The sequence below is a fragment of the Beta vulgaris genome, chromosome 3, assembly GCF_026745355.1.
Source record: "Beta vulgaris subsp. vulgaris cultivar EL10 chromosome 3, EL10.2, whole genome shotgun sequence".
NCBI classification, from domain to species: domain Eukaryota; kingdom Viridiplantae; phylum Streptophyta; class Magnoliopsida; order Caryophyllales; family Amaranthaceae; genus Beta; species Beta vulgaris.
Window position 1 is genome coordinate 51,243,776 of NC_079204.1, and position 11,156 is coordinate 51,254,931.

Consider the following 11,156-nt stretch of genomic DNA (forward strand, 5'->3'; position numbering starts at 1 on the left):
ACCTGTTATTCCTATCAAGTATCAATTTTTCCATATTTTATTTGAAGAATTTCCCTATTTCTAAAGTTTTTTTTTTTCTAAGTTGAGGTTGGATAATGAGTTGCATCAAATATTTATATGCCAATCGGAAAACTTACCTTCTTCGCCACTGCTTTTCTGATAATTGTTAGTATAAAGTTAAAAAACAAAAAAAATCCACGCTTTGATGAGAAATGTTACATTTCTTCATTGCCAGAGCAGGTTGCGACGATTATCCATTTCAAGTTAGTGGTTTTAAAATTTCAATAACTGTTACATTCAATTTAATTATCCAACTTTTGTGATACTCTACCCAGAGAAAAAATATGGGGAAGATGATTGTTGAAAAAATCAATAGAGAATTGAATCACAACTGCCCATCTTCCACTGAAATTAAATATTGCAGGGAACTCTTTCGACTAATTGGTGCATTGTATGCACCAAGTCGATACACACAATCCCTGCTTTTTTTTAATTATCAACACAAAATAACTAAACCCCAGATTTCAGATTTAATAACAGAAGACAGAAAAATTAATGGTTTTAATGAAGAAAAAGGACGACTGCAGTTTATAACTGTAAGTTGAATTGTGCGATGTTTGGTATTTAAAGAAGAAGAAGAATTAGGGTTTTTCTGGTTGGTTCATTTTGAGGTAATGGTGGAATGAGTTTTGGGCCATGGGATGGTTGGCCTTTCTTTTTTGGCCCGTAAAATATATCACTACGCGTTTTTTTTTTTTTTTTTTTTTTTAAATTAACATTAATTTATTAATTCAAAGTCATACGACATCTACAATAAAAATTAAAACTAAACAAATATATATCAAATGAAATACATACAATTCTAATATGATAAAACCACGATCGTTGAGTAGATCTAACACTTCTGAAAACCTTGTCTTTCACATTGTTGTCTGATGCAGCCTTCTGCAAGGGAGTCTATCGATCTTTTGTAGTTTTGAAGTAGAACCGAATTCAATTCAAGTGATTGTAAAGAAAGTCTTGACATCTGTTGCAACTCTGCACAAATTTCGATCAACAAATCAACATCTTGAAATACACAAAAACCCAAAAACAAATTCTCTAAACTCTCACATGGAGAGAGATAAAACCCAATATATGGGTAGACATAACCCAATATATGGGTAGAAAAACCCTCCATTAGAGAGAGACTGAGATTTATTGGAAACATAAACATAAAAAGCTAGTAATAAAACGAGAAAAAGGGCTTACCACCGCCCAAAAGGGTGATGGTATCCCCTAGGTTGAAAATTAGGGTTTTATGGGAGAGAAGAGAGAAGAGAGAAAAAGCAGGAGAGAGGAGGCGGTACTACGCCTTGGTTATCATGTTCAGTTGTAATGGGGTAATATTGATTTTCCAAATTCAAAACGTTATAATGATACTACTATTGTCTATTAGGCCTAGGGGGTGCTTATTGGTTGAGTGAATCCCGAACTCTTGTTAGCTTGTCGCGTGTTCATTTAAGATTATTCGAATTCGGGCTGAGCTGAGCTGGAAATTTGATAAACTTAGCTGTGACCAAGCGTTGACCAAGTCGTAATCGAATTGTTAACGAATAAGCTTGTCCTATTATTATCTTTACCTTACTCGTCTTCTGTATATATTTTTTTTAAATATATTTGTTTTTTGAGTTTATTCTTTGACAATAAAACTACCACAAATTAATAGAATCAGTCTAAATTTAACATAAAATTAGACGAACCTAAGACTGAATTTTTCTAACAAGCCCATTCCATTTCACTCTAACCCAACACTATCCTAATTATCCCTTCTCTTCTCCTTTTTTTTTTCTTGATTATCGAACTACAATAGACAATTTCAAAAAATAACTCGATAATTTTATCGAACAGATTAAACTAGTCACTAAATAAATTAAACTCGTCACTGAATGGATTAAAGATTGTCAAGACTGTATAGATTAAACTGGTCACGAAATAAATTAACCTGGTCCCTAAATAGATTAAACTAGTCACTATATTGAAAAAAAATGACATATTCTCCTAATATTAGGCTTGGGTCGTGCATAATTTTAAGTTAAAATTAGGCGGTCTCTTACAAGACCAACTATAAAACTATTAACTTATTGTTATGTAATGTTTAGAATAAATATATTTATACATACACACAAAATACATTATTTTCATATATAAAAAAGTAATCAAGCATGTTCACGAGCCTTTAGAGACGAGCTTGTCATAACTCTGTTTGGCTCGTTAAGGTTTTAAGCCGAACTTGAACATGAGTGGAACCATAACGAGTTGAGCTTTAACCCAACTGAGCTCGAATCGTTCATGAACATGTTAAGATCATTATCACCCCTAATTAGACTCATATGTTTGTAGCTTTATTGTTGTTGTTTGGGTTGCTAGGTTTATTTGTTGCCCACTTTGTGAATGCATTTTTTGCTAGTGTGTGCTATGTAAGGCTTAGAGTTATCCTCTATTAAATCCGTAAATTAAAAGTTATATTTCCTCCATTCTAAAATAAACGAAATATAGGATTGAGGTACGAGGATCTAGTAGAGGAGAGAGATAAGGAGAAATAAAGAGAGGGACACATGTGATGAAGAAAGAGATAGAGAAATAAATGCCAAATAAATTAGCATATTTCATTCTAAGTCGTTTCAAGGATATGCATGTAGCAATTAATAACGAAAAAAGAAAGTATATATATACTAACCATTTATCGTCAATTCGTCATTTCAAATTAAATGAAACATTATTTTATTTGACATTTACTTCACTTTATCTCTCTCTTGATCACATAGGTTCTTTTTTTACCCTATATATCTCTCTTCTCTCCTAAATCCACGTGCCTCCACTCTATGTTTTATTTATTGTAGAGTGGATGATATATTGATAAGCATATCAAAGATAGCAAATACACACAGACAAGCAATAGAAACCACACAAATAATTTATATGCACTAGTAGAATAAATGCTATTTGCTGCGGTGATATTGCTGCGGTTTTAGCCATACGCCGCAATATATCACGTAAAAAAAAAGTAAAATATGAAATAAAGATATTGCTGCGGTTTTTGCTTAAAACCGCAGCAATATAGTGTAAGCAAAAATTTTTTTGAAAATAGTTGACTATTTGACCAAATATATTGCTGCGGTTTTTGTCAAAAATCGCAGCAATATAATAATTTTATTAAAAAATAATATTTTAGTATATTGCTGCGATTTTTGACAAAAATCGCAGCAATATTATTAAAAAATATTAAAAATATATATATAAAGGCGTGGTTTCACTTAGGGTTTCAGTTAGGGTTTTTTTCATCTCTCACTCCTTTCATCTCTCACGCCTCTCTCTCCTTTTCTGATCCTCTCTCTCCTCTCTCTCTTTTCTCATCTCACACCTCACTCCTTTCATCTCTCACTCGCCTCTCTCTCTCCTTCTCTCATCCTATCTCTCTCCTTCACCTCGTCGCCATCATCAACCTTATCTCTCATTCGTCGCCGTCGGAAATGGTTCGAAGTAGTTTAGTTTCGTGTCTTACTCAAAGATCTCGAAACTTTTTCGCACAAATTTCAGTTTAACTCAAAGATCAGGTCTTGGGTATGTCTTATTCAACCTTCTCTCTCCTTCGTCGCCGTCGAAAATGGTGCGGTTGTCGATGTCGGCGGTGAAATGTCAGCGGTGAAATAAATAAAATGAAGTAGATCAGTTTGAGATCTTGGTTGCAATTAATTTCCTTTTTTTTGTTCGAAGTAGATCAATAGATCTTGGTTGCAATTAAGAAGATTTCGGCGGTGAAATGTCGTTGCGTCGGAAATTGTTCGAAGTAGATCGATTTTTTTGTTGTTAATTCTGTAATTCGATTTTATTTTACATTTGTGTGTATTTCTATTTTTTTCTTTTTCGTTTCTTTTAAATTTTTCTGTATTAGTCTGTTTTTATTTATTTTTATATATTTTGTAATTAGGTTTTGTAAAATATTATTTTTATTGAATATATATATATATATATATATATATATATATATATATTATATTAGTTTGGGTTAGTTACTTTTGTGATGCTATTGTACTGCAATAGCTTCTTGGATTTAGAAATATTTATATTATAAGTGTATTATAACTCCCAACAATTCACGCCTTGAGTAATTGAAAAAAAAAATTTTTTTTTTACCTGCCGTGCCTATATTGCTGCGGTTTTGGGAAGAAACCGCAGCAATATACCTGTATTTTTTAATATTTTAAAAACACATATTGCTGCGGTTTGGCCTAAAAACCGCAGCAATATTTGTCGATATTGTTGCGGTTTAAAACCGCAGCAATATAATTAATACCTATTGCTGTCCCCTTAATTGCTACGCGCCCAAAACCGCAGCAATAGGGCACTTTTTAACCGCAGCAAATAGCATTTATTCTACTAGTGATGGAAACCCACGATCATGAGTGAAAAATACCAAATGCACTAGGACTTTGAATTTTTCTTTTATCTATTGGAAACATCTATCATATGAGATCATCTTTTTCGATTTATTCAAGGTATTTTCATTTTGTTTCCTTTTTATAATATGTAATAATAGTCGTCAAATGATTGTATTTGAAAAGAAGCAAAGACTCAAGCTTTGATTTTTATGGAAAAAGAGTTTCAGTTTTCTATTTCATTCAATAATGGAACTTTACAATCTCTGTTGTATGTTCTACTGCTGCCTATACAAGAAGTACCTATATATACATTGTAACCTAAGAGAAACCCTACCAATATTGTAGGAGATGTACAACAAGACAAGACACAAGGGGACAAGGGGACAAAATAACGATTACCAAGGTGTTGATCAGCCAAAACAAAAACTAGGTACAGAAAAAGAGAGTAAAGAAAATATCTATAATGTCCTACATGAGGGTGTAAGAAGTATATTACAATGTACAGTTGTAGAAAAACTCTCAATAGTTCAATGTACCCCCCTCAAGTTGGACTAGTGGTGAACATGCCTAACATGGAAGAGAGAAATTTGTGCTGCTGCTCACTCAGACATTTGGTCATAAGATCAGCAAGTTGAAGAAAAGACCTAACATGAAGCACATTTAGAAAGCCAGAAGTTAGATGATCTCTAACATAGTGACAATCAACCTTTAAATGCTTTGTCCTTTTATGAAAAATGGGGTTATGAGCTAAGTAAATAGCAGACTTGTTGTCACAGTATAAAACAATAGGAGTAGGAATCTGAAGAAAAACCAGATCACTGAGGATGCCATCAAGCCAAACAACTTCACTGGTAGTTTGAGACATGCAACGATATTCTGCTTCTATGGAAGATTTTGCCACTTTATTTTGCTTCTTTGTTTTCCAGGAAATAAAAGATTTACCCAAGAAAACACAATAACGTGCACTGAAAGCACAATTCCCCCAATCTGAGTCACAGAAGGCCTGTAGCTTGACTTTAGATTGGGCAGAGTAAAATAAACACATATTAATAGTACCTGCTAAGTACTTGATCACATGTATGGCAGCTTGTAGGTGAGGTTGTCTGGGTTGAGTCATGAATTGACTTAATTGTCGGACTGAATAGGAAATATCAGGCCTAGTGAGGTTTATGTAAATAAGCTTCCCTATGATACTTCTGTAAAACTCAGGGTCTTGAAGAAGCTCACCTTGATCAACAGAGAGCTTTATGCCAAAGATGAATTTTCAAGTCTCAGTTCCAGTGCTTTTCAAAATGTCAAAGATGAATTTTCTTTGGTTCAACATTATACCTTGTTCATTTCTTGCAACTTCTATCCCAAGGAAATACTTCATGATCCCCACATCCTTTATAGTGAAGGCACTGTCTAAAGCAAGTTTGATTTGAGAAATTTCTTCAAGATCATTGCTAGTGACTAGCAAGTCATCCACATAACACAAGGATGATGACCTTTGTGCTTTGAAATTTCTTAGAAAATAGAGAGTAATCCTTCTTCGATTGCTCATATCCATGCTCAATGAGAAACTTGGTTAACTCAATGTTCCATTGTCTGGAGGCGTGTTTTAATCCATAAAGACTTTTCTTCAATTTGCAAACGAAATCACCAGTTGCATATTTGTACCCTTTAGGGGGTTTCATGTAAACCTCTTCATCTAGATATCCATGCAAAAAAGCATTGCTGATATCAAGATGATGAAGGTGCCACTTTTGAATAGCTGCAGTGCAATCAAGGTTCTCACATAAGTGAATTTAGCCACCGGTGAAAAGGTATGTTTGTAGTCCTTCCCTTCAACCTGTTTGTCACCTCTGGCCACTAGCCTTGCCTTCAGTATATCAATGCTTCCATCAAGCTGAAATTTTATCTTGTATACCCACTTATTGTCAATCACACTTTTTCCTGCTGGCAGAGTTGTCATTTCCCATGTTTCATTTTTGTCAAGTGCATCAAGCTCTTCCTGCATTGCTTGAGTCCATCCTTCATCCTTTGTTGCTTCATTGTAGTGCAGAGGCTCTCTTACTCTCAACACATTATTGAGAGAGCATAAATAATTTGGGCAGAATATCCCACTTGTTTCAAGATCTTTCAAGGCTTCTATGTATGCATTTGCATTCCCAGTTGAACTTCCTTTGTCTGGGATATCATATATGAAATCTTTGAACCTTGCTAGGACTTCACTTTCTATTGAAGATTTTCTTGTGACTGGTTGATGTAGAGCTGTGTTTTCTTCTGCAATAGGCTCAGTTACTTCATTGGTCTCTTCTTCATTTTCACCTGCCACATTAATCTCATTTTCTTCTTCCTTGTTAACCTCATGAAGTATGTACGTTAGTTCATCATATTGCATATCATAATTCTCATTCTCATTTGTAAAGCGTCTATCATTATGGACGTTGTTACCTGAAACACCTTTTTTTAGCAGGAAAGGAAATATTTTATCTTTGAAAACAACATCTCTGCTAACAAATATTTTCCTAGTTGGTAGATCCATCACTTTATATCCATTTTGACAGTATGGATATCCTAACATAATGCATCTTATCCCTCTGGAAGCAAACTTATCACTAGGTTTTTTTGTGAGGGCTTGCATAACATAGACAACCTATCATTTTAAGATGCTCATAAGTGGGTTCCTTCTTCATGAGTCTTTTGTAAGGAGTATCCCAGTCAAGCACAGCTGTAGGTAATAAATTTAATTATCAAGTGTGTGGCTGCAAGAATGCATTCACCCCACAAGTAGTTAGGCATACCTGCATGGAGCTTTAGTGCTCTGGCAATTTCAAGAAGAAACTTGTGTTTCCTCTCTACTCTTGCATTTTGTTGTGGTACTCCTGCTACACTTCTTTGCTGAAATATCCCCTTTTATGCAAACATTAACTTACATTTATCCTGAAAAATCTCTGTACCATTGTCACTTCTCAAGGTTTTCACCCTGGTGTTGAAATGATTTTCAACATGATTTAGGAAACTCAATAAGGTTCCTTTCACCTGTTCCTTGTTAGATAAAAGTTGAGTTCAAGTGACTCTACTATGGTCATCCACAATAGTTAAAAAATAGATAGCGCCACTTAGTGCCTTACTCTTGTAGGGCCCCCCATAGATCAACATGAATTAATTCAAAACAACTATTAGCAATAGATTTGCTTAAAGAGAAAGGCAACCTGTGATGTTTAGAGATAGAACATGTATCACAAAAAAAATCCTTCAAGTTTTCACACTTACAAAAAGCCAAATGTTGCATTTTAGACAAGGAGACATGATCTAGCCTAGCATGAATAATGTTCAAGTTAGCTACACTATTACAACTCTTCAAATTCTTTAAATCACAAAAAACACCATCCTTCTCTGCTTCTTCCTTCTTCACAAGTTTATAGAGATCCTGCTCTTTTGTTCCAAACAAGATACCCTTCTCAATGGAAAGGTCCTATAACACATAACCATTTTTATCAAATAGGAGCCTAAGGTCATCTTCTTTCAACAACTTAGCAACTGAAAGCAGGTTGTGATGAAAATCTTCAATATAAAACACATGTTTTAGAGTAATCATGTTGTTTAAAGGCACATCACCAATCTCAGTTACATATTTTTCACTTCTATCTGGAAGGCCAACCTTTATTTTTCCTTTTTACTTCTTACTATTGATTAACAAGTCTTTGTTTCCTGTCATATGGTTACTGGCTCCGGAATCTATTAGCCAGCTATGAGATTTTTTTAGAAATTTCTTAACTACAACATTAGAGTTAGAAATCTTACCTGTAAAATTAGCTTGAGAGCTTGTCCCTGCTTGCTTTTCTGTCATGGCCTTAAGCACTTCTTGTACAATGTTGTTCACAAAAGTGTTGTCCAATTTGGTTACATTTGCTTTTTCCCCATTGCTATTGAAACTCAGTGGATTGTCTTCCATTTCATCTTCTGCATTTCTGACTACATTTCCAGCATGCTTGTAGTGTTCACCTGGTTTCTTGTACCATTCAGGATATCCCACAATCTGAAAACATTCTTCCTTCAAATGTCCCTTCTTCCCACAATATTCACATGTTCTTCCCATTTTTTCCATCTTAAACTTTTTATAATAGTCCTTCTTCTAAAAGTGCTGTAGAGGTCCTAAACTCTTAGGTTGAAATCTTCTGGTAGTAGCTAGAGCACTTGCTTCCAGACCAGCAGTGATCTCTCTTGTGATTTGTTTTTGTCTTTCAACTTGAAGCATCAAGTTATAGGCTCTATTAACAGGCAATAGAGGATCACTACTTATCAGGTTTGTCTTTATCTGGTCATATTCACTGTTTAGTCCCATGACAAACTTAATCAGTCTCTCTTGGGCTTGTAAATCCATGACCTTCTTTGCAAGCTCACATGTGCACTTCAACATAGCTCCACAACTTCATTCAGGAATTCCTTCTAAGTCTATTATCTAATCCAAATACCTTTGAATTAGCAGTAGTTTTCACTGATGCTCATATTGTTCTTCTGTAACTCCCAAAGTTCCTTTTTTAGTTGGAACAATTGTGGAGCATTGTTTAAGCATATCTCTCTAGGATTTCTTCCCATAGTTGCTTAGTTGAATCCATGTTAACCAGACTTCCAGCAATGTCTGGCTTCATTGTAGCAAGCACCTAAGATTTGACCAGATAGTCACACCTTACCCATTTTTGAATCTCTTCAGAACCAGTTACTGGTTTGCTATGTTTTCCTTCAAGGAAACCCAATTTGTTCTTAGCTCCAAGAGTAATCTTGATGCTCTTACTCCAACTCATAAAATTGTTTCCATCAAACACAATGCTTCCTAGAGAGGAAGAAGCATTGTCACTCACTGCTATAAAAAGAGGATCCTTGTAAGGATTGTTGTTGTTTCCTTCATTCTTCGAACTTGCTGCATCACCACCAGCCATGATAAGAAACTTAAGCCTTTACAACTTTTAAAAAAAGAAAGAAAGATCAGTTCACCTTGCTCTGATACCATGAAAAGAAGCAAAGACTCAAGATTTGATTTTTATGGAAAAAGTTCTCCAGTTTTCTATTTCATTCAATAATGGAACTTTACAATCTTTGTTGTATGTTTTACTGCTGCCTATACAAGAAGCACCTATATATACGTTGTAACCTAAGAGAAACCCTACCAATATTGTAGGAGCTGTACAACAAGACAAGACACAAGGGGACAAAATAACGGTTACCAAGGTGTTGGATCAGCCAAAACAAAAACTAGGTACAAAAAAAGAGAGTAAAGAAAATATCTATAATATCCTACATGAGGGTGTAAGATAAGAAGTATACTACAATGTATAATTGTAGAAAAACTCTCAATAGTTCATTAGTATTACTGATCATGAAATTACAGATCATAAGAAAAACAGGATTATGAGGGAATATATGATGTACTATCTTACTTTCTTCGTTATGTATTACTTGCAACAAATGAACTTTTACATTATTTATACACATTCTTTTTACCATCTAGTATTTAATATGTAAAGTTAAACATAATTATGTGAGATTTGTCTTAATATATACTTTCAACATTAACTTTTAATATTTTTTACTTACAAATGATACAACATACTAATGGTTAAAGTTGTGCATTAGGACTTGGGAGGCGAAAGAATCCTATTGTTGCAAGTAAATTAGAACTAAAGTAGTATTTTATTTAATTTAGTTATATATTGTTATTATTGTCAAAATTATTATAATTCTATCGTTTCAAAAAAAAATTATTATTCTATATATATGACTTTTAGTAAATAACAATTGTTTGCTGATTAAAATGGATCTTTACTTATCAAAATTCAATTTACTAATCAAAACCGATTTTAACTATAACTCATTTTTCTTAAGTGATTTGATGATTAGAACTAATTTTTACGCATTAATACTGATTTTACTTAATATTTGTACTTAACAGTGTTGCTATACTAGTAAATGTATGAGACTTTTTAATTTGATGAGATAAAAATATTGTCTAACATGTGACTTTTGCCAAATGTATTATTGTTTTTTTTTTCATGGGAAAATGTGGTATCCATTTTGTTGTTATATAGATGTTCTATTTTAACTTGCACATTTATCAATATACAACTTAAAACATTAATTTTTCTAATTATCCTGTACTAAAATATTATGAAAAATTAATATTTTGAAAATATATTTCGAAAGTCCTGATATTTTCTGCTCGTTGTGTATACAGAGGAGTGATTCCTCCATACACTTATTATTCAAATGCTCCTTCACACTGTGAACGAGAACTTGTAATAACTTGATTGTGTGTTAGCTGGAAGTAGGGGAGAAGATATAGAAGCAAAAAAAACATTAGACATGTTATGCCAGCTTAGTAGCAACTTTTAGTGTTTACCACATATGGAAAGCAAGAAATCATGTCTACTAGAATGCAGCAGTGGTCAGAGCAGAGAAGCTTACTAAAATCATCAAGTTTGATATTTGAATGAGAGTGAAGTGTAAAATGAATGAGAGGTAGTGGAAGAGCACTGATACAGAGTGGTTTGGCTCCTCATTGCAGATGGCCCTTCTTAGAGTAGGTGTTCTTACAGCTACTTTACTTGTTTGTAATGGAGTGTGGGTTGTAAGTTGTTTTTGTTTTAGTTGCTGAATCATGAATGGCTCTAGGTTGTATTCCTTACATTTAAAAAAAAAAATATGGTCAAGTTTTTTTTTAAAGGTAAGATAAAGTTACTTGTAAAATAGGGG

General features: G+C 33.7%; 1 non-coding gene across 1 annotated transcript; it reads right to left on the reverse strand.

Moving 5' to 3' along the window:
• Positions 1 to 340: 340 nt before the first annotated feature.
• On the reverse strand, positions 341 to 486 carry LOC125496207 (small nucleolar RNA snoR135). The gene has a single exon (XR_007272904.1). It is a non-coding gene; the product is annotated as a small nucleolar RNA snoR135 (small nucleolar RNA).
• Between the last annotated feature and the right edge of the window lie 10,670 nt (positions 487 to 11,156).